A 26423-nucleotide genomic window follows, 5' to 3' on the forward strand; every position below is an offset into this window, starting at 1 on the left:
TCTTTTACCTAGACTACTTTTTTTTACTTACATTATTTTTTCATCTCTCTTTCTGTTTTTCTTTTTATTTTTTATTTTTATTTTTTTTTTTTTTGTTAAATGAAATCGCGTAGTAGAAAGCGGAATGACGAAAAAGAGAAGTTTTTATATGATTATTTGACCAAGGAACGTGCTTACCAGCAGCTGGTACTTCCCATTTGAATACACGATCGTGAGATTTCTTTTTCTTTCCCCGATTTTTTTACTTTCTTTCTTTTTTTTTCTCTCCTCTCCTACTTTCTCGACGTTCCTTCATCGAGAATAGTCTTTCATTTACAGTTACTTTCCTCGCGCGTGTTACTCGCCCGAGATATTTCTCTTCCATTGCGAAAATGCATTCGTATAAGCAAAGCACATGCAATGTACTTTGAAAATTTTCCCCTGACTTTTGCATTTCAGTTTGCTTCTACCCAAATTGCAACTTGAATGATATTCAGTACGTCTTTTCCTTATTGCTGAAGCAAAAAAGAAAAAAAAAAAAGAAGAATAGGAGAAAAATAGAAAAGGAATGTGATTAAATTCATTCACCCCCACATACCCTGTTACACTTTCCAAATTATTTTAATCAATTTCTATTACTTATTTTCCCCCTCACCTTAATACATTTATTTATTTATTGCAATACGATTAATAATGTATAAATATTGATTCACAATTTATGAACAATTCGTCATATTTCAATTCTATCATTTCATTAGTTTTTCATTCATTCATTTTTGTGTAATATTAAACCTACTGTATGAACGTTATATAATTTGTAAAAGATACGATAAAAATGTATAAGATGTACATTAATCATTTTATATTTAAAAGAAAATATTTTCTTTGCTATTCAATTAGTTCAAATTTCATTACAATATTATATATATATATATTTAAAAATTATTTGATCGCTTACGGTGCATACAGTATTGGTAGGTTTTCTTTTAATTAATATTAATAAAATAATGTTCACAAAGATCATTGATTAAATTTAACGTGTAGAATAAATGAAAAAAGAAGAAAAAGAAGAAAAAGGTAAAAATTAGTTAATACAACTACGATATAGTCGAGAAAATTATTTTCACATTATAAAACAAAAATATGAAATGGGTGTACATTAAAAAATAAATTAAACCAGTTATCGTTCACGGTACATGAAAAAAGTATTATTAAATTTGGTAAAAATTAATTTTAATAAAAAAATATCAAGGGAGAGATCATTGATGAAATTTGACGTTTAGAAAAAATAATAAAGTAAAAGAGTAAAGAAAAATGTTAAAAATTTGTTGATACAACTACGATATAATCGAGGGAACATTTTTTTTTTTTTTTTTACTTTATCTTAATAAAAACAAAAGAAAAATGGATGTACATTGAGGAATAAAATGGAGAAGAAGATAAAAAGAAGTTGTGACGCGTAGCTCGTTATTACTTCATAAACTCAGGCTCTCTCTCTCCCTTCTCTCTCTCTCTCTTTCTTCAATCTATCTAGGGTTATTGGAACTCGTGGTGGGCAAAGAAAAGAGGGAAGCAAACGTCCCTTATCGAAGTACTCGATCTCTTCGATAGGATCGGTAAAAAAAAAGAGGATCGGTCTCTCGTGTCGTCTTCTTCTTCATTTTCTTCTTCTTCTTCTTCTTCTTCTTCTACTTCTTCTACTTCTTCTACTTTTTCTTATTCGTCATCGTGAAGCTTTACAATGGGTACCTGTAAAAGCTCGATAAGAAGAAAGAAAAAGATGGAAAAAGAAAAATGTGTGAGTGAGGGGATAAGTGAGTGAGTGAGTGAGTGAGTGAGTGAGATAGATCACAGATATCGTCGATAAGATCCAAATGGCGTTTTAATATCTTAATGGAGCGTATGCGATCTCGTTGCTGAAGACAGAAACGAATAAATTTTCATCTTACTTTTATCTTATTTCTTTTCTTTGAAAACTCACGATTAGAAATTTTTTAAAACGAAAAGAAATTTTTATCTTCAAACATTATACAACGCTTAAATGTTAAAATTCCAATAATTTTTATCTTTTGTGATTATTAAAATTATAAATATTAAAATATAATTTTATAATAATATTATGTTTCAATATTAATTTTATAATATAATTAATAAAATTATAAATTAATAAATAAATTATATTATAAATATAATAATATTTATAATATTTTTATAATTATAAATATTAATTTATAATTTTAATAATTATATTATAATATTTTAATGAATAATATTTATTCCTATAAAATTGGAGATACTGTCTGTAATTTGTTAAATGTTTCAATTAATTGGAATCAACTAAATTGCAAATAAACAGAAATTCTCATTAAATTTTCTAAATATTCAACTAGAAATTTCTCATAAATATTCTTGTGAATTTGTTCACCTATATATGTATATGTATATTCGAGCTTGATTCGATTACATTGATTTCTATTAAAATTTCCTCCTCCCTTTCTATTGGAAAGCTTGTAATTTATATGAAATTTTAATCGAATGAAATAAATAAAAACACGTATGTGGAATATATATCGAGGTGTTATTTTTGAAAAAAATTCAATTATAATAAATAAATTTTGTTCAAAAGTATTTACGAATTTGTAAGAATAAATACAAGCATGATTAGATCGAACAAATTTCTATTTAATTAGAAATATTTCAATGATAAGGATTATAAATTTATTTAATGTTCTAATCGGATGAAGTATCGATTATATTACTGATCGTCTAATAACGTTTTTAACTACGTGAATATCCGGTATATGTAACAAGTGTGTCGTACATATTGTAAACTTATTATATGTAAGTTTGCATGTATATATATATATATGCATTGAATGAATATGTCACATATGGACAGCAAGAGAAGCAGATGGTTCGCCATTGCATTTGATGTTGCAATGAATAATCATTGAAATTTATCCTGAATATAGTCAACGAAATTACATATTTGCGATACGTCGATAAATTTCTAATATCCTACCGTAACAAAACCTAATTTGCGTTAAATTATGAGTTCATCAAAGTTTCACTAATTACAAATTCACAATTTCCGATCGTTTTCATACGGTATAACCACCCCCAAAAATTCCAATTAAGTATAATAAATTAATTATAATTCTTTGTTTTTTTTTTTTATTTTATCTAATTTTTCTGTCATCTTTCTCTCTCATTTATTTAATTTTTAATTAATATTCGTTAAAATAATTTCAACGATCCACACGCCGATCATTGTCCACAAATTTCTAATCAACGATTCAATTAAGTACCAAAAACAAGTTTTAAATGGAATTGAAGAGAGATAGAGTGAGAAGGAGAGAGAGAGAGATTCAAGTTTCTCTAGGCAAATTTCGCACTAGGATATTTGGTTCGGTGATTAAATGGAAAATGGAGGAAGGTGATTACGAAATGGTGATAATCGCTGTTCGAAAATATCATAAAGTGAGAAAAAAAAAAGAGAGAGAAAGATTTTCGATAGATACGATATTAATTAAAAGTCACGATAGTGAAGTACTTAAAGTGTGAATTTAATTTCTTTTTTTAATCATTCCCTTTTGCTTTTCTTTCTTTCTTTCTTTCTTTCCTCAATTAACCAAGAACAAATTCAAATGTATAAAATCGAAAGTAAATCGAAGATCGGAGGGTAAGGGAGTGGATTATTATACTTCGATGAAATGTAAAAATAAAATAAACAGAAAAAGTTAATGTTGAAACTCGTAGACAAACAAAAATGGTCAAATTGAACGAGCTGCTGTAACACGTAAGAGTAGCGAAATAATCTCCAGTTGTAATTGTCCAAACGGTAATGGAATCAGTTTGCATATTAAGCAAGTAAAATTGGCCCTCTCACTAACTGTACCTAAATGAAGCACGTTTTCTGCATTAACTAAACAGACCGAGCGATTCGCAATGAACGAAACGAGTAGAAAAAAAAAGGGAAATACGAGAGTAAGGAACGTGCAATCGAAGAGAGATTACAGAATGAGAAAGAGAAAGATAAAGCAAGAAGAAAAGGAGAAAAAAGAAAAAGGAAAAAGGAAGAAGACACTACCAAGAAAATGTCTCCCTTAATTCAATTCCCTTTTCCCTTTGCCACTCTCGTTCATTCGACTAGCCCACGTCCTCTGGAGCCTTACAATTTCGAAACTTTCGTCTAACTCGAAACGAACGGTCCTTCTTCCTTGTCGACGACTATTTCTTCAATTCACAACCAACCTTTTCCCTTTTCCCTTTATCCCTTGCACCCCACCGTTTCTTTCTTCTCTTTCTCTCTTTTTCTATCTATCTATTTTGCACTTTGTGTCTTCTTCTTCTTCTTCTTCTTCTTCTTTTAGGGAGACTTCGATACTTGGAAATTTTATTCATTGACAAAACTTATCTTAGCATTACCAATAAGATCAATGATTATTTGTTATTATTATTATTATTATTATTATATTACCATTATATCGAATACCTTTGTTTGTAATAACAATAAGTACTCATTAGGAAGTTGTTTTTTAACGTTGCTTAGTTATTTTGTAAATAGAATAAATAGTACAAATTTATATTATTTAGTGGTTATTTTTTTAGTTTTAGCAGTATTCAGTATTAATTTATATAGTATAAAATTTATTTTACATATTTATTTTTATATTTATTTAATATATTATATTTCATTAATTTATTTAAGATTGAAATTGAATTGATCGTATGAATTTACTGTTATTAATTTTTTTCGTATTAATTAGTAACTTTATTTTAATTACAGAATATTATTGATATCATTTAATGAATATCATAATCGAAGAATAAGTAGGAAGAATCTTTAATGACTTTATCGTAAATGTATGTTATATTTATGCAAACATCTCCTTATCCATGGCCATAATTCCATGGATTTCATTCGGTTCAGATAATCTTTCTCTAATGTGCAAACTTTGCAGACGATATGATCGACTCTAAGGCGAATGATCGAGAGATAATTGCAGATTTAACGTCCCTTTAATAGCTTATCTCTATCTTCTTCCCTTTTCCTCTCCCTTTTTCTTCCTTCATCTTACTATCTCTCTCTCTCTCTCTCTCTCTCTCTCTCTCTCTCTCTCCTTAATTTACCATAATTCAATATTCTTTATCGAATAAATAAAATAGTTTCCTTAGTATTACATGCGAACTTTAACACCTTTTTCTTAAAAAAAAAAATTTATATTAATGTGATGAGATAATAATAATAATAATAATAATAATAATAATAATAATAATAATAATAATAATAATAATAATAATAATAATAATAATAATAATAATATAATAATAATAATAATAATAGTAATAAAAAATAATATGAATTGGCAATGTAAAAAAAAAAATACAATTTTTCAAAAAATTTATAAAAAAATCGGATAATCAATTTTCCCTATCCGAAAAATAAAATTAATAATTTTCTTTTGTATCTCAATAATTAAAATTTGTCTATTTGTAAATTAATAATTATTATATTCTATGGTTAAATATTTATTTTATATCGTTACGAGTATGGAGAAAATTTGGAGGAAAAAAAAGGACAGACTTTTCTATTTTATTTTTGTAGTTCGAAAATTGAAATTTTTTATTATTTTTCTTTACGTTTATATTTTGTATAAAGTGAAAAAGATAGGTTTTCAAATAAGGATAAATTTCTAAGAACTTTTTAGAAAGGATATCGATATCTCAAGCTCGTGACTATTAAAATTCAAAGTTATAAAGTTTGGTTGGAAGGTGAGACTAGGTAAACCAGTGAGAAGTATCAAAAAGCGTTCGCGACACGACCTCATTTCATTAAAATTGATCGGCCCGGTGTTCTCGATAACCGCGTTAATGAATCATCTCTCTCTCTTTCTCTTTCCTTTCGTTTATTATGTCGATTTGACCTCGAACAAGATGGAAAATGACAAACGGGTCAAAAATTGTCTGAATTAAAATTTTTTATTCTTGTCTTTCACCAATCTTTCTCTTAATTTTATATACGTGTACAAAATCTCGTCATTTACTGTTAAATAAATAAAGAAGATAGTTTAAGTAAATAAGGTAAAAATATATGAAATGGGGAAAAAAAATAGAAAGAAGAAAGAAAGTATACATGCTGAGATGAATTAGGACAACTCTGTTCGTCATTTCGAACAAAAGGGATAGAAAGAAATCTAAAGGATAGAATGAGATAGAAAAGGTGAAGAAAAGAATCGAAAAAGAAAAGTAAGTTTTAGAAAGAAAAGCATAGAGAATGAGTGTACAGTAAGAGAAAGAGAAAGAAAGTAAGAGAAAGGTAGAAAAATAAAAAAAGGAATAAGAAGTTTCACAAAGGGGTGTGGGGTAGGGTTGGAAGGGTGGTAGGGAAGGTGTCCTTTTCTTGTCTGCTACTCATTTCTCTGGGCTTGGTTTTGAATAATTCATGGCTTTGTCAACGTCGCTTTCCACTGTATTTTTACAACATTATACTTTTAAAAATTCTATTTCTCCGATTTCATCATCATGGGCAAAACGAGGACATAGGCGATACCAGAAAGAGAGAAATTTGTCTTCCTCACAATTTTTTGTTTCCCCTTATATTCGTTTTGCTACCACTTCTTTCGAGGAAATCTAATAAATTGTGTCTCATGGATGAGATTCATCAACACCGTGTTACTACCACTACCACTACTAGTATTACTACTATTGATATTACCAGTATAATCTAATAATATCTATAGCGTCACAACAAGAATTACTATTACATGCTTAGCTACTAGAAACCGATGAAATTCCATTGTAGAAACCGCAACCCTACGCGAGGGTTTCGAACGATCGCGAATGAAGTTTCCCTAAATTTTAGGTATATTACAAAGACCACGTTACTGTCAGCTAAAAGAGAATTAAAGAGGAAGAGAGAATGTGTATATGTGTATAAGAGAGAGAGAGAGAGAGAGAGAGAGAGAGAGAGAGAGAGAGAGAGAGAAAACTGAAATCGATATATACTAGAATGAAATATATACCTGATTTCCTCTCCTGTGAATTTCTCGATGACGTATAGCGTACTTTACAATACAAACATTAAATATAATGCTGTATCGGCACGATTTGGTATTTCGATTCGTCTATGACTAATGCATATACGCATTTATTACTATTATTATTATTATTATTATTATTATTATTATTATTATTATTATTATTATTATTATTATTATTATTATTATTATTATTATTATTATTATTATTATTATTATTATTGCATTAGATTGTAACGTTATAGCGTTACCCGAAACTACACCTGGGTCGCATCGAATAAATGAAATTTATACAATTTATTTTTGAAAATAATAATAATAATGATAATAATAATAATAATGTATGCTTCTAAAACATTCAGTAAAAAATTTATGTGTGTGTGTGAGCTTGTTTTACACCTGCCCAGATAATACTATACGTATTATAAATATTACTTTAGATAAGTTATTATCCAGTTTCACATTAGATTAATTTATTTCTTGTTTATCTTGTATCAGATTATTTATTGAAATTTATGAGAACTGGTTTTGCAAAGTTTGGTGATTACGTAGAAAAAAATTTTAATTAATTCGATTCGTTAATCAGAAAATTATTTTCTATGTTTAAAAGTTCGAAACGTTTTTAAACCAATCACATAATATATATATATATATATATATATATATATATATATATATATATATATATATATATATATATTTCTAATGTTTTGAAATAAATATTCATTTAGTCAAATGTCTATGTATTTTTTTAAAAGAATATTTTTAATCTGTTATTACATTTCAATTGGATAGACATTCGAATAAATAATTTGTAATAATATTTCTGTAATTAATATTATATATTTTTTTTAAATGAACCTTTTTGATTATGATTATTTGACATTTGATCCACGTATTATCGAGGATAATCTATAATCTATTGGAGGATAAAGATCAATTTCCTAGAAGATCACTGTTCATTTCCTTCTATTCACATTTTCTCTTTCGACATCTTTCGAGACCTTTAAACGCATCGGATCGAAAGACGATTGGACTTTAAGTACTCCGCGAGAGACGACCTTTGTAAATTTTGTCTTCTTCTTCTTCTTCTTCTTCTTCTTCTTCTTCTTCTTCTTCTTCTTCTTCTTCTACTTCTTCTTCTTCTACTATTTCTACTTGTTCCTTTATCTAAAAGAAAGAGAAGCCTTAGAATCTATGGTATCCGGTGTGATCCTCTTTTGCAATTACATCGAGCTCGCCGCTCTTTACTACCTTTCTCCGCCTATTACATTTATTCAACTTATCTCCGGCCCTTTTAAGACATTCTATTCTCTCCTTTAAGAAACGTCTCATCTAATTTTAAACTTTCTATAATATTTTTCTTATTTTTTTTTTATTTTTATTTTGGTAATTCAATTTCTAAACATTTTCTTCTTTTATTTTCTTGTAATCGTCATTATCATGTGTTTTAACCCTTATTAGTGGTAAGTCACGTGAGAAATAATTTAAAAATATAAATGTTATTATTAATTAAGTAATTAATATAATTTCATATATTTGTATTACTCATTCAAATAAAAAAATAAATAATAAGTTAATTCTTATTAATACTAAGTAATTTTTGTTGCATATTTACCTAAAACACTTATTACTTACAATTTGTGAGAATCATCAATAGAAAAACCTGATAATAAATAAAGGTTAAATTATCTTTTTAATTTTTTTTTATTTGATGTAGATACTTTCACAAATAAATTAAATTTTTCTCGTATTATTATATACTAAATAAGTTATATCAATTTTGATTTAGATAAATTCTTAATAAGAATTGTTATACACAATACTTTAATTCAATTTATTTATGAAAGATGAAATGAAATTTATGTAACGTTATAATATCATTACAATTTTTGTAGTTTTTTTTTTTTTCTTATTTTTCTTTCATTCAATTTTTCATCCACGAAATATATTTATTATTAATGCTTTGGGATTTTACAACACCTACTTTCGTACGGATTTTCTTCTTCGTTATTTAGTAAACAACACGTTGCTTACAAGATCTTTCAATTATTAAATATTTCAATGTAAAAAAAAGTGTTTACTCGTATTAAGGATAAAACCGTGTAAATTTTCATCTACATTTTACGTGTTATTGCATGATACGACGAAAAAATTTGTGCTTGTCATATAAGATATATCAATAGATTCTAATGCTTCCACGTATTTAATATATTTTATTCGCTGATTCACGAATAGCTTATTCCACGAGTCTCGAATTCGTAATTTCAACGTTTTTTTTTTTCACCCTATTGAGTATTCCATCGGAGATTAAAAAGGTGTATAAAGCATAAATATTGTTGCTGTAAGCATACACCAATTCTACTTACATTTATCATTTCATTTTTAAGTTAGGCGAAAAGAGAAAATAAAATAAAAACAATTTTCCAAGTAAATTTTTCGTAACAAAATAGCAATTATTTAAACAACCACAATTATTTTTAATAATAATATTACATAAAATGGTAAAATACCAATGGGGAAAATATCGAATTATTTGATTTAAAATAAAAAAAAAAAAAAAAAAAAAAAAAACTAGAGAGAAATTTGATAAATCATTTAGACCAAAAAAAAAAATAAAATATGTTTTGAATATAATTTTATAAAATATATTTATTTATAGAAAAGAAATGAGACATAGAATAAATTGAGGACAAATGAAAAATACGAATAAGATGGATTATGATAACATTACAAGAGACGAAACAAAAGTAAATGCAATCACCGTGCAAATGCAAATGCATACGTACATGTGTATGTGCACGTGTGTAAAGAGAAATTTGTTATAAAAGATATAACCAGGAGTGGTTTCGAAACAACAAATCCAATTCCTCTTCGCTATTTATATTTTCATAGCTTGGGTTTTCGTTTTATGCCGAAGCACGCGCTTTCAAAAATATTTGCGAGAGTTTTCACAATTTGTAATCTCTTTGTCTGTGTTTCTAACCCTCTTTCCTTCCTCCCTCTCACTCCCTCCAACCCCTTCTATCTCTGTCTTTTTCTCCCTTTTTCTATCTGTTCGTTTCTCTTGTGCTCTTTCTCTTTTTCCTCCTCACCCCTTTTTTTCCCGTTCTACCCATACATCAATATCACCATTGTCATGAGAGGGAAAGGACCCTTTTGAAAAGATTTTTTACGCTTGAACGAACGTCACCTATCGAATTTGGTATGTTTGCTCCCGTGTACTACCAATATTCTAAAAAAAACTTCATCGATACGCTTCTATAAACTCCAATTCTCGACCGATGGTCAAGCTACTTCATGATTGTGATGATACTCTCTATTGTTTCCTTTCAACCCTCTTCCCCAACCCATATCTTTCATTTTTTTAACTATTCAATGTATGTCAAATAAATCACTTAAATTACATCTCAAAGTAATTTTATTCGAATATCAATTGTGATACCTATACACGTATAATCTTCTTTACATTTATACAATTCTATTCTTTTCTGTAGAAAATATTGGAAAAAGCAATAAAAATATTTGTTCTCTGAATTTTTGTCAAGAAAAGATTTATCGAAAATCGTTAGTTAATTTATTCTATTTTTAAATTGGACAAAAGTTATTTTACATGAATTTGTTCGAACATTTGTTGGAATAAAAAATTTGATAAAGTTACAATTGAAAACGTTTGTCAGATTGTGGAATTCCGAACGATTCGCAAATTAATTAAATTAAACAAAAATAATATCGATCCAAAATAATCAATTGCAACGTTGATAATTAACTTCTATTAAATATAAAAATTATTTACCTAAATTAAAAACAAGACAAAATTTATCAAAAACCAACTATTAATTTATTGTATGCATAAATTGAACATGCGTTTTATTATATGAATTTTTTTTTTAACAAAATTTACAAAATTATAAATAACAACGATTTAAAATATTAAATTGAAACGTTAATAATTATTTTCCATTTCAAATATAAAAAATTATTTGTCTAAATTAAAAAAAAAAAAAAATTATATTAAAAACCAACTATTAATTTATTCTATTAATAAATTAGACATAATCGAAATTTAAATTTATACATATGATAATCAAAATTAAAATTTTAAAAATTCAACAAAAATAACATCAATCTAAAATATTAAATTGCAATGTTGATAATTATATTTCATTTGAAATATAAATCATCATTTATTCAAATTTCAAATGAAAACATTTAGAAAATTAATTGAATTTAGTACAAAATTAATTTATAAGATGAATATATTATATTAAGTGAATTTCTTGAAGATAACACAGCAACAACAACAACAACAACAACAACAACAACAACAACGATCACAGTCTAAATTCGTAAATGTGCGATCGAAACGTTCCTGTTCGCGGATAATTAAGTTGTTAATACGACGCGTGCATACGACGTAGCTACAGGAGTAACTTTGCAACATTCTCCATCCCCCAACATACTACTTAACATCATCCCACATCTACCCCTTGGATCCCTCTACCCTCTTCTTCTTCCCCATACCACATTAACGTTGTTCCCACTAAGATAAACTTTTCCACACCCTTCGTACTTCCCTATCTTCTCTCGTATCGCAAACTACCTCATCCCACTTTTACTACCCTTCATCACCCTCCCCCTTCCCACCACCTCAACCTCCATCTTATACCGTTCCTCTTTCCCTCCCCCACCTTCTTCTTCAACCCGTTATACTTTTCCACGCTCAAATGCAGGAGCTTGCACGTACGCGCAGTTTAGTGCATGGTCGCACTTATGCGCAAGATGCATGCTCAAGTAGTACTTTTCGAGTTTCCGCAGACGTAACTAACACGATATGCAAGGCTACTTATATATATATATCTTTATGCATCAACTATTACTACTCTATCATGAACATCGTTGTAACTATTAGAATAAGTGGATTGTAAAGATAATGGTGTAAAAGATTTTGTCATGATTTTTTTCTTTCTAATAACATTATTAATTTAATTTTATGTTATTTTATATCGTGTTGTTGCTTATATCGTTTTGTTAAGGTTTATATATATATATATATATATATATTTGTATAACTACGTATATATGAATCCTTTTTATTTATTTTTTGTACGTAAAAAGCAAATGAAACGTATAACGCTCGTGCGATAGCATTTAAAGATCCTAATATCATTTTTTAATAAAAAAAATTTCCCATTTGCACAATTCCGTAAAATCCTATTTTTTTTGTCCTCTCTACATTGAATATTTATACTGTCATCGAAAGTAATTCCAATTACGTGGATTATGATTACGATTTCGAATGTAGAACAATTCTGTCTCGTAATAACGATACTAATAATAATAATAATTACGTTTTATGATAATTACGTGTCGACTACGATCATCCAACCAGGTTTGATATTGTTCAAAAAAGGGTGGAATATTAATATAAAAATTCGTTTAGAAAAATTACAAGAGAAACAAGACTATCAGAATAGAAAGAAAAGTATGGTGGTGACAGGGTTGTTGGTAAAACTTGTGGCAAACCAGTAAGAAGGGTGTGCGACATGGTGGAAAGGAAAAGGGTAGGTAAGGTGCAGGGTTTAGGGGGATGAAACGAAACACAAATTCTACCACGTACGTACGTTTAACGTTCCACTTTTTTTTTGGTCTTCTTCCTCTTCTTCTTCTTCTTTTTCCTCCCCCTTATATTTTTTTTATCTCTCTCTAGGCTTTTTTTTCTATTTTTTTTTTGTTCGCGTTGAAGAGGCTACTCGACCGAAGAATTTCCAGGTTTCGTCGTAATTTAATTCAACCTTTTCTCTAAGTACGCATTCACTTGCTCGTACCTAACGTAGGACTTCATTGACTTTTACCACGAGAGAAAGAGAAAGAAAATAGAAAGAAGGAAGGGAAAAAAGAGAAGAAGAAAAAAAATGAGAGAAAGAGGAATAAAGAAAATAACGGGGAAAGGAAAAGAAAGAATGAAAGAAAGAAACGAAAGAAAGGAAGGAAGAATGGGAATGAAGAAAAAAATAACAGAAAAAAAAAACACCATCACGTTCATTAGCTTGCCTAGCTTGCACCACGTTACGTATTCCATGAGCTTTTTACTCTTAACTCAAACGCACCTTCGCCATCAGCCTTGACTTTTTCTTTTCTGCCACAGAACTCTCTGGATATTGAAAAAGAATTTTTTTTTATTCCCCCTCATTCTTTCATTCTTTCATTCTTTCTTTCTTTCTTTCTATCGTCGAGACACCTTCCCTCTTTTGCTCATGTCAGACTATTGTAAAGTAACCAAAAAAAGAAATAAATAAATTAATAAAAATTTCTAAACAAGATCGTATACAAAGAAAAGTATGAATAGTAGTAGACGAACGTTTTTATAAAACGTTTTTTTAGAAAATCATCCCTTTTAACCAAAGACAAACATGCAGCGACCTTGAACGAGCTAAGTCGTTTTATCTTTCTCTCACTTTTTATCTTTGCTCATTAAAACGGTTCTCTTAACCGTGAACGAAACCATGTCAAGAATTAAAGTCAACAAGATTTGGAATCCTTTACTTGTTGTTTTTCTTTTTACAGATGGTAGATGCATTTGTTGATATAGGAAAAGAAGAAAGAGTAATTTGTATTTTTTATTTTTTTTTGTCTTTCAAATTATTTGCAAAATGCAAAGACAACGATAAAAGAGAAAAAAGGATTGTCGTTAAATAAAATAATAAATGTTGTATACAGTAATATATCATTGGTGTTGTATTTTATCTAACGTATTATACTTAATTCGCAATTTTCTTCTTAAAGTGAGTGTTCTTATAAATTTGCATTAAATAAACATCGTGTCGTGGCAAGTACATTTTTCAAGCAAAGGAAAAAGAAAAAAGAAAGAAAAAGAGAGAGATAGAAGTACCGGTAAAATACAAAATTGTATGTAAAGCACGTTAAGCGTGCTCTTCCCAAATATAGACAGAGAAAAAGAGAGAGAGAGAGAGAGAGAGAGAGAGAGGATAAAAAAAAATGCGGTGGAAAAAAAAAGTGAAGATAGAAATTTACACTTTGAAGATTAAACCAAGCGGTCGAAGCCCGCTCGGAATGGTGCCGCCAGCTATGAGGGTGCCAATTTAAAATAGCTCGTGTCGTGTATAAGCGCGAGCGAACTTCAAATGGGAAGTAAAAAGAAGATTAAAAAAAAGATTAAAAAAAGAAAAGAAAAAAGATAAGAAGGAAGAAATAGATGAAAGAAGAGAAAGCCCGAAAAAGAAAAGAAATAATAATAATAACAGGTACAGGTTAGATAGACGAGGGTGGGGAGGCTGGGTTGAAGGAAGATTGGTAAATGTGTTAATGTGAATGAAAAACGTAATAGTGGTATGTGTGCATTTTACCCAAGGTGTGTCGAAACGAATGAAAATAATCTTGCAGCAATGTAGTTTTCCGAAAGGAACAGAACAGAACAGAACAGAACTGTACAAAACGGAACAGAACGGAAGGAAAAGGGTTGGAAAGGGGAAAGGAAACGGTAAGGGAAGAAAGGGTAATATTATCGGGGTTCGTTGGTGTACTGACCCTTCACCTTTTGCTCTCTAACACCTATATATATATATATCGTCTACTAGTCTCTCTCACTCTTGCTAGACTGCACACAAGCCAATCCCTATGCTAGTGCAGCTGCTTTGTGGTTCTCTGCATTTTAGATTAGTTTAGAGTCAGGCAAGAGCACCACCACACCATCAGAAGGTAGGTAGGTAGCGAACCTGTTCCACGATAAGAGCATTAGCCGATAAGGTAATAAGCAGAGACCACGCGAAAGCTTGAGTTTCTCTTTCGCACCCCTCTTTCTCTCTCTTAATTCTCTCTCCCTCTCTCTCTTTCTTACTCCCTTACTCACTTTTACTATCTCACTTACTCTTCTATATTCTCATCGTTATAGTTACTACTTTAAGAGAACACTGTTACTTCACAAATTTATTCTTGGGCCCTCATACCTCTTCTTTTTTACTGCTTATTTACTTCAAACTCTTATTTCTATTTTTTTTCTTTTTTTTTTTTTTTGTATATCTGAAAATTTGTTTTTATTTTAATAATTCAGAGCCTCGAAATATAAGAGTATTTTCTTCAGTGTATTACTCAACGTTCAATACTTTTTCTTTTTTTTAATAAATTATTCACATATTTGCGAAATGTATGTAAAACAGAGAGAAAGAGAAAGGATTTTCAAATTTATTTAGAAAATAAATGATCAACCTTTCCGTCTATCTCTACGAGAGTTTGTAAAATACCTTATTGAATTTTTATTTTATTTATAAAACTTACAAAGTTGGAGAAATAATTTTTATACTGGAAAGTAAATTTTTCCTTTACGAGTAAAACGTTATTAATATTTGTTCATCAGTTTGATTATACATCAAACAATTTTGTAATAAATAACGAGCATATTTTCTTTCTTTTTGTGTCTCTTTCAAGCTTCCTTTTTGATATAAAACGATGCATATCTAACGTTTACGTGTGTATATGAGTGAAAATATTAATCTAGGATATTATTCGATTCGCAATAAAATTCGTACGTATGTATATGAGTGAAAATATTCATCTGGAATATTATTCGATTCGCAATAAAATATGTCCATCTATTGATGTTATACAAAATCTTTAGTATTAGGAGAAACGCGTATAGTAGAATGTTAGAAGGTAGAGATATAAACGGTAACATTAAGGCATTATCACAAGAGAGAGAAAGAGAGAAAGAGAGAGAGAGAGTTTCAATACGGAGATTTCGAGTTGCAATATCAGTAAACAAGCTTGAAACAGTTATTAACTAACCCCTGGAACATTCGTCTTGGCCCCAGGCAAACGATTGACTACCGTTTGCTTAGAAATTCAACCTATATCTATATATATATATATATATATATGTATCTATCTTATATTGTACACGTCTATCTTATGTACTTGAATTTATTTATAGTTTATACCCTCGGGTGCAATTTAAAACTTCCTCTTGTATTTGATTTTTTCTCTTGGTTATATTCTTTTTTTTTTTTTCTTTCTCGATGCAGTTTAAAAGAACATCATGAATTTTATTGGAACGCAAAAATAATCGATAATTACATTTGTATATATATATATATTGTATTGCATAAATAAATGAAACGATATTATTGTAAATTAATGTGATTAGATTTCTTATTTATTTTTTAAACATGTAAATTACTTTCAATTTTTTGTTTGGTTTTTTTTTCTTTTGGTGAAAACTCTAACTACGTCAAGGTAGTATATCAAGAAACAACAAGATAAAGAGAGAGATACTCTCGTAGAATCGAAAAGAAGAAACCGATAACCGATTGCAAACGGAACTAGCAATTTTCTACGAAATTGGTCCTTACTCGTGCCAACACAACGAAGAAGAAAACTATCGAGTTCTAGGAGAAGAATCTCTCGTTTTTGAAGCGGCAAGGATTCGATGAAAATGCCACCCGACTATTTTCGGTGCAACGGATATATCCTATAAAAGAAACCAAAAAAATATCCTATTTCTTTTAGTTCATCTAATTCAATGATCGTGTTTTATTTAAGATAAGAACGTACTTTATCTAAAATTAAAAAATTTAACAAAATAAAATAAAATAATGTCTTTCTTTTTATTTTTTCTTGAAATAATATTTTGCAATACATAATTAATGAATCTTCTCTGAATCTTTCTCTGATTCATTAATTATTTCGATAGAAAAATAAAACTCATTTATTTTTTTTATTTTTTTATGAAGTAGTACGTGAAAATAGTAAAAATAATATTATATAAAAATAATAGAAACAAATTTAATTGTTTTAAAGTGAATTTTTTAAAGTATTTGAAAGGGTTCTTTCAGTATATCAACCAACGACGAAATAAATAATAAATTAACAATACAAAAAATAATAACACTAATAATAAAATATTAAACCATTGTTCAAGCATTTTTCTACTCTTTGTTTCTTTCGTTAATATCACTAATAAAATTTTATAACATATAATTAATACGAATTCTTTGATTCATCAATTATTTCGAAAGAAAAGTAAAGCTGACTTTTAATTTATTTTTCTACGAAGAGTAATATGAGTAAGAGTTAAAATAATTTATAAAAAAAAATAAAGAAGAAAAAAAAATAAAGAAATTCTCTGGTGTCATTTTAAGTACTTGAAAGTGTTCTTACAAAATTTCAACGGATGACTGGACAACGTAAAATCGTTCTACTATCGGATTATTACGCGTTTATAGATGAAATCTCCGGAATATAAGAAAAAGAGAGAATAGTAGGTCGTTTTTCGTTCTTCTAACTTTCTATCCTCGTCGTCTTCTTCTTCTTCTTCTTCTTCTTCTTCTTCTTCTTCTTCGTTGTCGTTGTCGTCTTCTATGAGAAAAGAATCGATAACCTTTATCCTTCGATGTCACCGGTAACGTCTACAAACGCGAGATTCCATTTCCGCAAAGAGCAAAGCTTGTAACCTACTTTTTCGACACAGTCACTGTGAAAATGAGGTTTAAAAAAAAGGTTTGAAATCTGACCTCAAACGCTAATGACGATTAATATCTCTAGGGGATTATGAAACGAACTATCGCTTATACTAGAATTATATACGTCTCTTTTGTATGTGTTCCGTTTATATATTTATATGGACGTGTGTGTTCATGTGTGTATGTATGTTTCATTATATACGAGTGTGCAACGAATAGAATATATCGGAAACTAAAATGTTTTTCTCCTTCTGGGAATACGAATACATTTATACATGTATGATAAATTAAGGATTTAAAATAAATAGATAGGTGAAAATTTTGAACAAATGGAAAAAGTGTAAATTTGTCAATGCAAATATTAGAATAGTAGGAGTTTCGGTGTGAATATATACATTTATATATATTATTGTATTGAAATTGTTAATATTATCCGGTCTTCGGTGAAATTCATGATTTAACTTGCATGGGTATTTGTATGTGGTATACTAATGTGTGTGTGTGTGATTTTTTTCCCTACCGCCTGGAGGAAATCTACAATTTCATTTGGTTTATTAATAATTGTCGATAATACATCCGTTGTAACATTGGGATTTTCGAATACATGAGATACAGACCATCAACTACTGTTCAATAAATTTCACGAATAAACATTGATAAGAAATAAATAAATAATTAAGCGAATCAATAAAATAGGAAGACAATAAAATAAAAATATATTTAAACGTTTGATGTGTTAAATAACGCGTATCATCAAAATATAAAAATGTAAAATTCAAACATAAAAGAATGAAAACAAACAAATCAATCTGATCGATACTCAATTGAGATCTTTTCTCTCTCTCGTAAAGAAATTTTATGAAAAATTTAATTAACAGGAAATGAAAGATACCAACGTTTAAGAATATGGATAAAAAAACAACGACAATGATTACAACAACTAAGAGAATGAAAAGAAAATGATAAAAGCATCAGAAAAGAAATTGTTAAAGTAAAATATTAACGAGATTTAGCAACATCCTTTAGAGAAAAATATATTACTTTGAAGTTAATCTCGTCAGCAAGATAAAACATTGAATAACATAATAATACATATAAATACAACGTATACATTTAAATACAAATACTAACTAAACACACATCCATAGTATACACAGTTACAAGTCATAACGTATCTATTATGCAAGTGTTTTAATATATATATATATATATATAAGATGAAAGAGAAATAAAAATAAAATAAAAAAGGAAAAAAAAAGAGAAAAAAATAAGTTTAAATAATAAAATAAGAACGATATATACTTGTTTTCATCGAATACGATAAAAGTAACGAGATATATTGGCCATTAAAAAGCTTTCCTACCGAAAGCTTTTTCTTATTCTTTTCTTTCTTTCACTAAAATGTCTTTTTCTTTAAATATCTATCTCTCTCATTCACTCTAAAGTTCTCTTTCACTCACTATCTTTCCCTCTCCCACTCCTCAGAACATTTTTCTATTCCTTCGTACTATCTCTTTCTCTTATTCTAGTGTGCGTTTCTTAGATAAGCAGCACACAGCTTTCTTTTCCTTAAGGTAGAGAAACGCTCGTTTTAAGGGATTATAAATTACTGTCTTACGTCGTTGTCAAAGCGTTAAAGCGTACGAGGATGTTTTCACGAACGCGTCGAGCGGAAGAAATAGAGATTCGTTTCTATCTTTCTCTTTCTCTCTTATACCTTTTCCTTTCTTTTCTTTCTTACCTTCCACCTGTTTCCCTCTTTTATTCTGGACACTCTTTCACTGAGGTATAGTCGAGACTACCTAATGTAAAGATAACGTAAGTACGATCGTCATACTCGAATTTTCACGTTAAACTTATCTCTATACTAAGAACGAATATAAACCGCATCTGCTTATAGTCAAAAGCTCGAGATAAATTCTACTTAAAAGCTCAATACTAAAACCTTCTAAATTCCAACCCCCTCATTCTCCTTCAACTCCCTTCAACTCCCTTTTGCTTCAAAGGAAGCTAAAGAGCTGCCACAGTTATCCTTCAGCTACCATCATCACCATTCTGTTCTGAAATTCTCCTTCTTTATAGTCATCTATATCTACTTAGTGATTATAGTCAACGATATGCCCGACTTTTTCTTCATACGTTTTTTTTTCTTCCTTTCTTTCCCTTTTATTTGCTCGTTTATCATCGAAGCGACGATCTATCTTCATTCTATAATTTTTATCATGTTTAAATCATGTATGATATGTATATTGATTAATTTTCAATGATTTTTATTTGTTTAATATGTTTATTTCGAAATATTACATATTTATATAGGTAATCATTAAAACTTTGAATGTTACAAACGTAAATGTTAACCATAAATATTAATAAAATTAATAATTAAATTTTGTTCGATTTGGTAATACTTATTATTATTATTAATATTATTTTTATTATAGTATTATATGATATGAAAGTATAATGAATATAAATCGTTTAACGCGTTCATTTTAAACTGTTATCTCTACTTTCGTATGTTATTATCAATGAAATTTATTCATTCATAATTATTCAAACATACATTGAGTAATACGAGCCTATAATTACGCAGTAAAATTAATTCTAAGATAATTCTAATCTTTTTTTTTTATGAATAAATTTTAAGAACGAGCATTAGGTTGTTTCTTTTTTTTTTTTTTAACGTTAACGTTTTAATCTTAAACTATTATGTACCAGTATAATATATTAAAACCTCAGAGTTAATTATTCATTAATAATTACTTAAAAAAGGAAAATCAGTAGTACAAACGTATAATTAAGTAACCCAATAAATTCTCAAATAAAAAAATCAAAATAATGAACACGAGATATGTTTTTTGTTTTAAAAAAATGATATCGAATTAATCGAGAATTCATCTGTAAATAAAAAAATTAATAATTAATTAGGAACAATTTCAAAGAATAAAATAATCAATGAGAAAAGCTTGAAAGTTAATATAGTATAATTAATATAATAATAAGAATATTAATCTAAGAATAAGGTATATGTTAAAGTAATATCCTAATTACGGTAAGATTAACTTTGACGTCTATAATATCGGTGGTTCGATGGTTGAACGACGACAAGAAAGGAAGGAAGGAAGGAAGGAAGGGTTTTTGAAGTATGAGTAAAGGTGTTCGACCAGCACACACCACTCTTACTTTGCAATCCTATCCTATCGGCTTATTAAGTTGCTACCACGAAGTATATATTGCAGGTACGGGAGCAGTACTATAATTCCCTGGGTTATACTGTACTTTAGATGGTACTAAAGTCCCCCTATCAGACAGCGAGCAAAGCAAGTGGATAAGTAAGAGTACGAAGTCGAAGGGAATGGAAACACCCAGACATTTTAACTCTCTCTCTCTCTCTCTCTCTCTATATATATATATATATATACGTATATGTTGTTAGTAGTATACTTGCTTGTTCTTTGTACGAATAAAATAGTATTTGTGGTATATGCATGCATGTATGTGTATAACTAAGTCTATGGGTTAACTTGGCGTGTGAAAGAGAGAGAGAAAGAGAGATGCATAAAACTGATAGACTACAAATCTTCTTCGTTTTCGATCTTATTCTCCATCTTTTACCTTAAACTCGCGTGGTTTGGTTCGTTCATTCGTATAGAGTAGTAGACCACAGAGATAAATTGTTTTGATGGTGTGGGTGTGGGGGGTGTGTGTGTGTTCCTTTTGCTCAAAAGTTTTGCGATATTTCCAACGTTAGTTAAAATTAGTGGAGTTTATACCCCATCCTCAACGAAATTCTGATAATGCTATCTCTTCTGTCGTACGATGGGGCTGACTGGTTTGGTTAGCTTGCCCACACTCTCTCTCTCTCTCTCTCTCTCTCTCTTTCTCTCTTCTTCTTTTTCTTCTTCTTCTCTTTACCATCCTTTTCTCTACTACTATTTTCTCTATTCCCCTTCTATCATCTCTTTCTCTCATACGAATGCAAACATTCCTTATCTCTATGTGTATATGTGACTGTGTTATATGTATATATGTAAGTTTAAATGTACGTGTTAACTCATAGAGTACGTATAACCCATCCACGAGTTAGTAGTAGAGTAGTCGTAGAGTCATGTATACTAATCTCTCTATCTCTTTTCCATCATCATTCTAATTTCTAGTTCTATCTTCATTCAAGAAAATATCTTCTTCCTAACCAAACCCCAGCTTACTTTTAATTGGAACGATACGCAATTTCTTGATTTTTTTTCTTTCCTTGTCGAAAGTTTTTCAAGCTTTATTCGATCATCTGCAACTCGAGTGCACGTTGATATACCTTTGAAAATTTATTGCTAGTACTTTAATTATGGTTATTAACGATTTTAACTTTGATAATTATCGAGATAGTGAATGACATACTGACTACTATATTAGTTTAACGATATTAGTTTTTAAGAGACGAGATAGGAGAGATATAAATCATTGTTGATAGATGAGATAGATAGATAGATATATGAACTATTTTTGAAGAGAGAAATTAGTAAAGATAATCCTATATGGAATAAGCTACTTATATTTTCTTTTCATATCTACATGTCAGATTATAGATTTTTCGTCTAAGATTTAGCTTAACTTTTTTTAACTAAGTTAAGCTCAAATCTTATATTTTGTAATATGAAAAATGATTTTTCTTATAGTAAAAAAAAAAAAAAAAAAAAGAAAAAAAAACGAAGAATAAAATGAAATTTAAAAAAATGATTAATTCGATTTATTTTTCAAAACTGACATCATTACATAAGAAGTAACTTTGTTATATAATATAAGAAATAGTTATTCAAGTTTGAAAATAGTCATATCTCTTCTTACTTTCTTACTTTCCTTACTTTCTTCCTTCCTTCTATTTTTTTCTCTCTTGTTTTATTTTTGAAATGAGAAGAAAAAAAAAAGAAAGAAAAAAAAAAGTAAAGTAAGAGAAGTGAGTAGACAGAAAGACTTGGAAAGATTACTTACACAGGATCCTATCGGACTCGGATAAAACTTCTTTAATTATCGTCGCTCCAATTTTCTACCCCCATCCCTCACCCTCCACCTCTTCCCTTCCTTCTCTCCCCTTTTCCTACTCTCAGTTCGCGGAAATGCTTAATGGGAGAAAACGAAGGGATCGCTCGAAACTATTAGTAGAAAACAGAAACGATTTAAAGAGTTCTCTTGATTTGTATAAAGCTATGCCGTAGGATACAATCGTGAAGCGAGAATAAGAATAAAAATAAGAAGAATAAGAATAAGAATAAGAAGAATAAGAATAAAAAGAAGAAAATCTCGTTAACGAAGCAATAGTATTTTACGAATAATGACGACTCAATTTTACTTTAACTTTTCAATATTTTCTCTTATTACATTTTCTTATTCGTTTCGTATTACTATGAATTCCATTTCATTAACATTATTTTATCTGAATTTAAATATTTATTTTTCTTCTCTTTTTTTTTCTAAGAGAACAATTGTGTGTTGTTATTTTTTTCTTATACACTCATTAAGCACAAACAAAAATTAATAATAATTTGTTAAGTTTCATTTGGTACTTCTCTAGAAAGGTACACCATAAGTTTATTAATTTTTTGAAACATTGAACGAAGCATGTGTATTCGTCAATATTACAAATTATTTTTTTTTTTTAATAATTATATAAATCGTATCAATATTTAATATTTTTATTTTTGTTAGGAAACTAAACTACGAGTATTACAAATTTCAATACAAAAAAGATATCTCACCTTAAATTACGAGAAAACAAATGATCTCATTTTTCACCATACTCAAGCCACCCCGAGTGGTGTGGATAAAAAGCAAAAGAAAAAAAAAAGAAAACAAAAAGAAAGAGAAGAGAAAATTATGTAATAAAAATTCCAAGAACGTTGGGAAAACCATCGTACCACGAAGAGAAGATACACTCAAGAATGTAAGTTGGTAAAGCAAAGTTTCTCAGATTTTCTACGACGTGTCAAGAGAAAGATCCAAGGTAACGCGATGCCTTATCCCCGAGATTGAATCTAAACAGGCATTTCACGACGTTTGTTTGCTACGATAAACTAGACGAACTAAAAATAGGTGAATAAAAAGGAAAAGAAACAAAACAAAACAAAAAAATCTCAACACTTTTACCGAGTAAAAGAAAAAGAAAAAAAAAAGGATCAAAATTGTCGAAACTTTTTTCAGTTTGAATCAAATGCCATGAGGGTTAGGGGAGGAGGTTCACAGGGGTAAAAAGAAAATTGAAGGGGAAATTGTCGTTTTACCTTTTTTCTTATATTTTATTTTTTTATTTTTCTTTTCCCCTCTTGGCTGCCCAAATTTTTTTTACTTCATCATTTTTGTTTTTTTTTATTTCCCTCTTTTCTTCAATACTGACAAAGTTTTCTACTTTCCTCTTCCTCCCCCTCCTCCTTCTCCTTCTACTTTTCGTAGTCGCACTTAACGATGAGTTTTTTCAACGATTTTTTAAGGGTGTCTGAATTCACGAAGAACACAACGTACTCGTCGTTTCCGTTCTCTTCTATTCGTCGTTGAGGATGACTACTACTACTATTACAACTACAACTACAACTACAAATACAAGTACGACTTATGCGACGAGACTACTACTACTACTACTATTACGATCCACGTTCCCAACTGCAAAATGCATTTGCGTTTACTCTGACAACGAGCAGGGTCGTAAAGGATTGCCTCAGACTCCCTTCCCCTAACCTTCCCACCCTTTCCCTTCCAACCCCTTCCCTTTCCTTCCTCTCTTTCACTTGCTCTTACACACTCACACAAGGGGTGTCTATTTCGCTTTTCCTCTCACCTATACACTATATATATCCTCACACATACGAATAATACACATACATCCCACCCATATACAAATTTCTATCGCAAGCCCAAAGCTCTCGTACCACCACCACGACCAGCAGCAAACCAACCCGAATCCAGCAAACTTTCTCTTCGTATTGCATCGTGCAGCCCTTCAAATGCGTTCTACGTCTAACCGAGTACACGTTCACTCAAGTGTGACGCATACGCATACACCATGATTGAGAGAGTTAGTGTGTGTGTGTGAGAGAGAGAAAGAGGGAGAGAGAGAGAGAGCATACATTTCCGACGATAATTCACCTCATTTCGTCATATGATCACGAAACCGTAGATTATATGTTCGTGGATAGCTAGTTATTGGATATATCTAGGAATTTCACACGTTTTTGATTACCTTCTAAGACAAATAAATCAAATAATTGAAGTTTTTAATAAAAAAAAAATAATTCCCGAGGATTATTCGATATTTATTTAGCAATTTTGATAAGCACGCTCGAAATATTTTCATCGAGTTAAGATTTTTATACAATGGAAAGAAAACAAAAAACAAAAAAAGCAGAAAAATAACTCTATCAAATAAAACGTTCTTTAAACATTTCTTTTCTCCACAAATATTAACGATAGTCGTTTGGGTGGATTCATTTTTTAGAACAAAATATATTTTTTTGTTCATTGAAATGAACTAACTTTGATTGATACCTTGTTTTAAAATAACCATGTAATATAATCAAATTTTTAATTTAATTTAATTCAACGTTTATTCGATTATCTTGTAATTATTACGAAACTAAATAGAAACTAAAAAATAAAAAATAAAAATTGAAAGTGTAGAAAAAAAAATATTCAGATTTAAAATTGTTCGTACCATCGAATTGTTTATCGTACGAATCGCGAGAAGCTAGATAATAATATAATTTTCGTAAAACTAAGGTGAAAACATTATATATAAGTATTTGTAAGTTATGGTGGTGGTATGCTAATTAACACTAATTAAAACTATTCAAATGTGAAACAATTTGTTGTTACAGGGAAAGTTGGAAAATTTCAGGTCAAACTCTCACTCTGGCATATTTAGGTTTACGCATTAAATCCAGTCGGTTAATTGTCCGTTGAACATTCCTGAAAAGCTCTCTTCTTTACACTATCGTAACTATTTTCCTCCTATCTCTTTCACACATTTTATCGTTAATAATATAGACCACGAAAGACCGATAAAAATAATTTTATAATAAATATTACCTTCGTTAAATCGTATTATCCATCCAATCTTTTTCCCCGAGAAAATCTGCAATAAGAAAATATTCAAATGATAACAAATATTTTACATTTTAAATGACATTTTTCATTTTTTTCTTATCATTTATTTTAACATGTTACAATACTGTAATTTTTAAATATTATTTTCCTATTTATTTTTCAAATACTACGTATATATATATATATATATATATTTGTTTTCTTAATTATTCAATTTGTGTGTGTGATAACAAATTATATTTAAATTTATATATTTTTACTTTCGTAAATAAAAATCAAATTTAAACAAAAATGTAATATATCAAAGTAATACCTTTTAGAATAATTTAATCGATACACGGTTGAATAATTAAGTATTCTATTCTCACAAGCATTTCATCTTAAATGTCATGAATACTATATTAACGCATATTCTCTGCGAAGAACGTAACGGTGCCACATAATTTGAATGCCGACAGTTTTAATATATATATGTGTGTGTGTGTGTGTTTTATATATATATATATACATACTTTTACCGATTCGTTCATTCTACTATAATATCACAAAAAAATGGAAAAGAAGAGTTCAACAGCCTGTTAAACTGTAACATTTTTTCTCGATACTAACGACGAATCGATAACTCGAAAGAAACTTTTAATAACTTAACGACTTTTGTATCAATTTTATATTGCAAAAAAAAAAAGGAAACGAAGCTGTATTCAACAATATTTTTATAATAATATAAATTCAATTTAATTCAATTAAGAAATCTCGACAAAATTCTACCTAAAGTTCGATCACTAGAACAGAAAAAATTTATGTAATAAAAATCATTATTACTTTTTAACTTGATGTTTAT

General features: G+C 28.9%; 1 protein-coding gene across 8 annotated transcripts in view; it reads right to left on the reverse strand.

Moving 5' to 3' along the window:
- LOC107068621 (uncharacterized) overlaps window positions 1–26423 on the reverse strand; it is a 206118-nt gene that overhangs the window by 44551 nt on the left and 135144 nt on the right. For all 8 annotated transcript variants that reach the window (XR_016178742.1, XM_089178982.1, XM_089178981.1 and 5 more), the window contains one exon: window positions 25565–25610. The gene's annotated coding sequence lies outside the window, so the exon portion shown is untranslated. The remainder of the gene's footprint in view (window positions 1–25564; window positions 25611–26423) is intronic.

The sequence above is a fragment of the Polistes dominula genome, unplaced genomic scaffold, assembly GCF_049000335.1.
Source record: "Polistes dominula isolate Pdom_NZ unplaced genomic scaffold, Pdom_raw_medaka contig_18, whole genome shotgun sequence".
Classification (NCBI taxonomy): domain Eukaryota; kingdom Metazoa; phylum Arthropoda; class Insecta; order Hymenoptera; family Vespidae; genus Polistes; species Polistes dominula.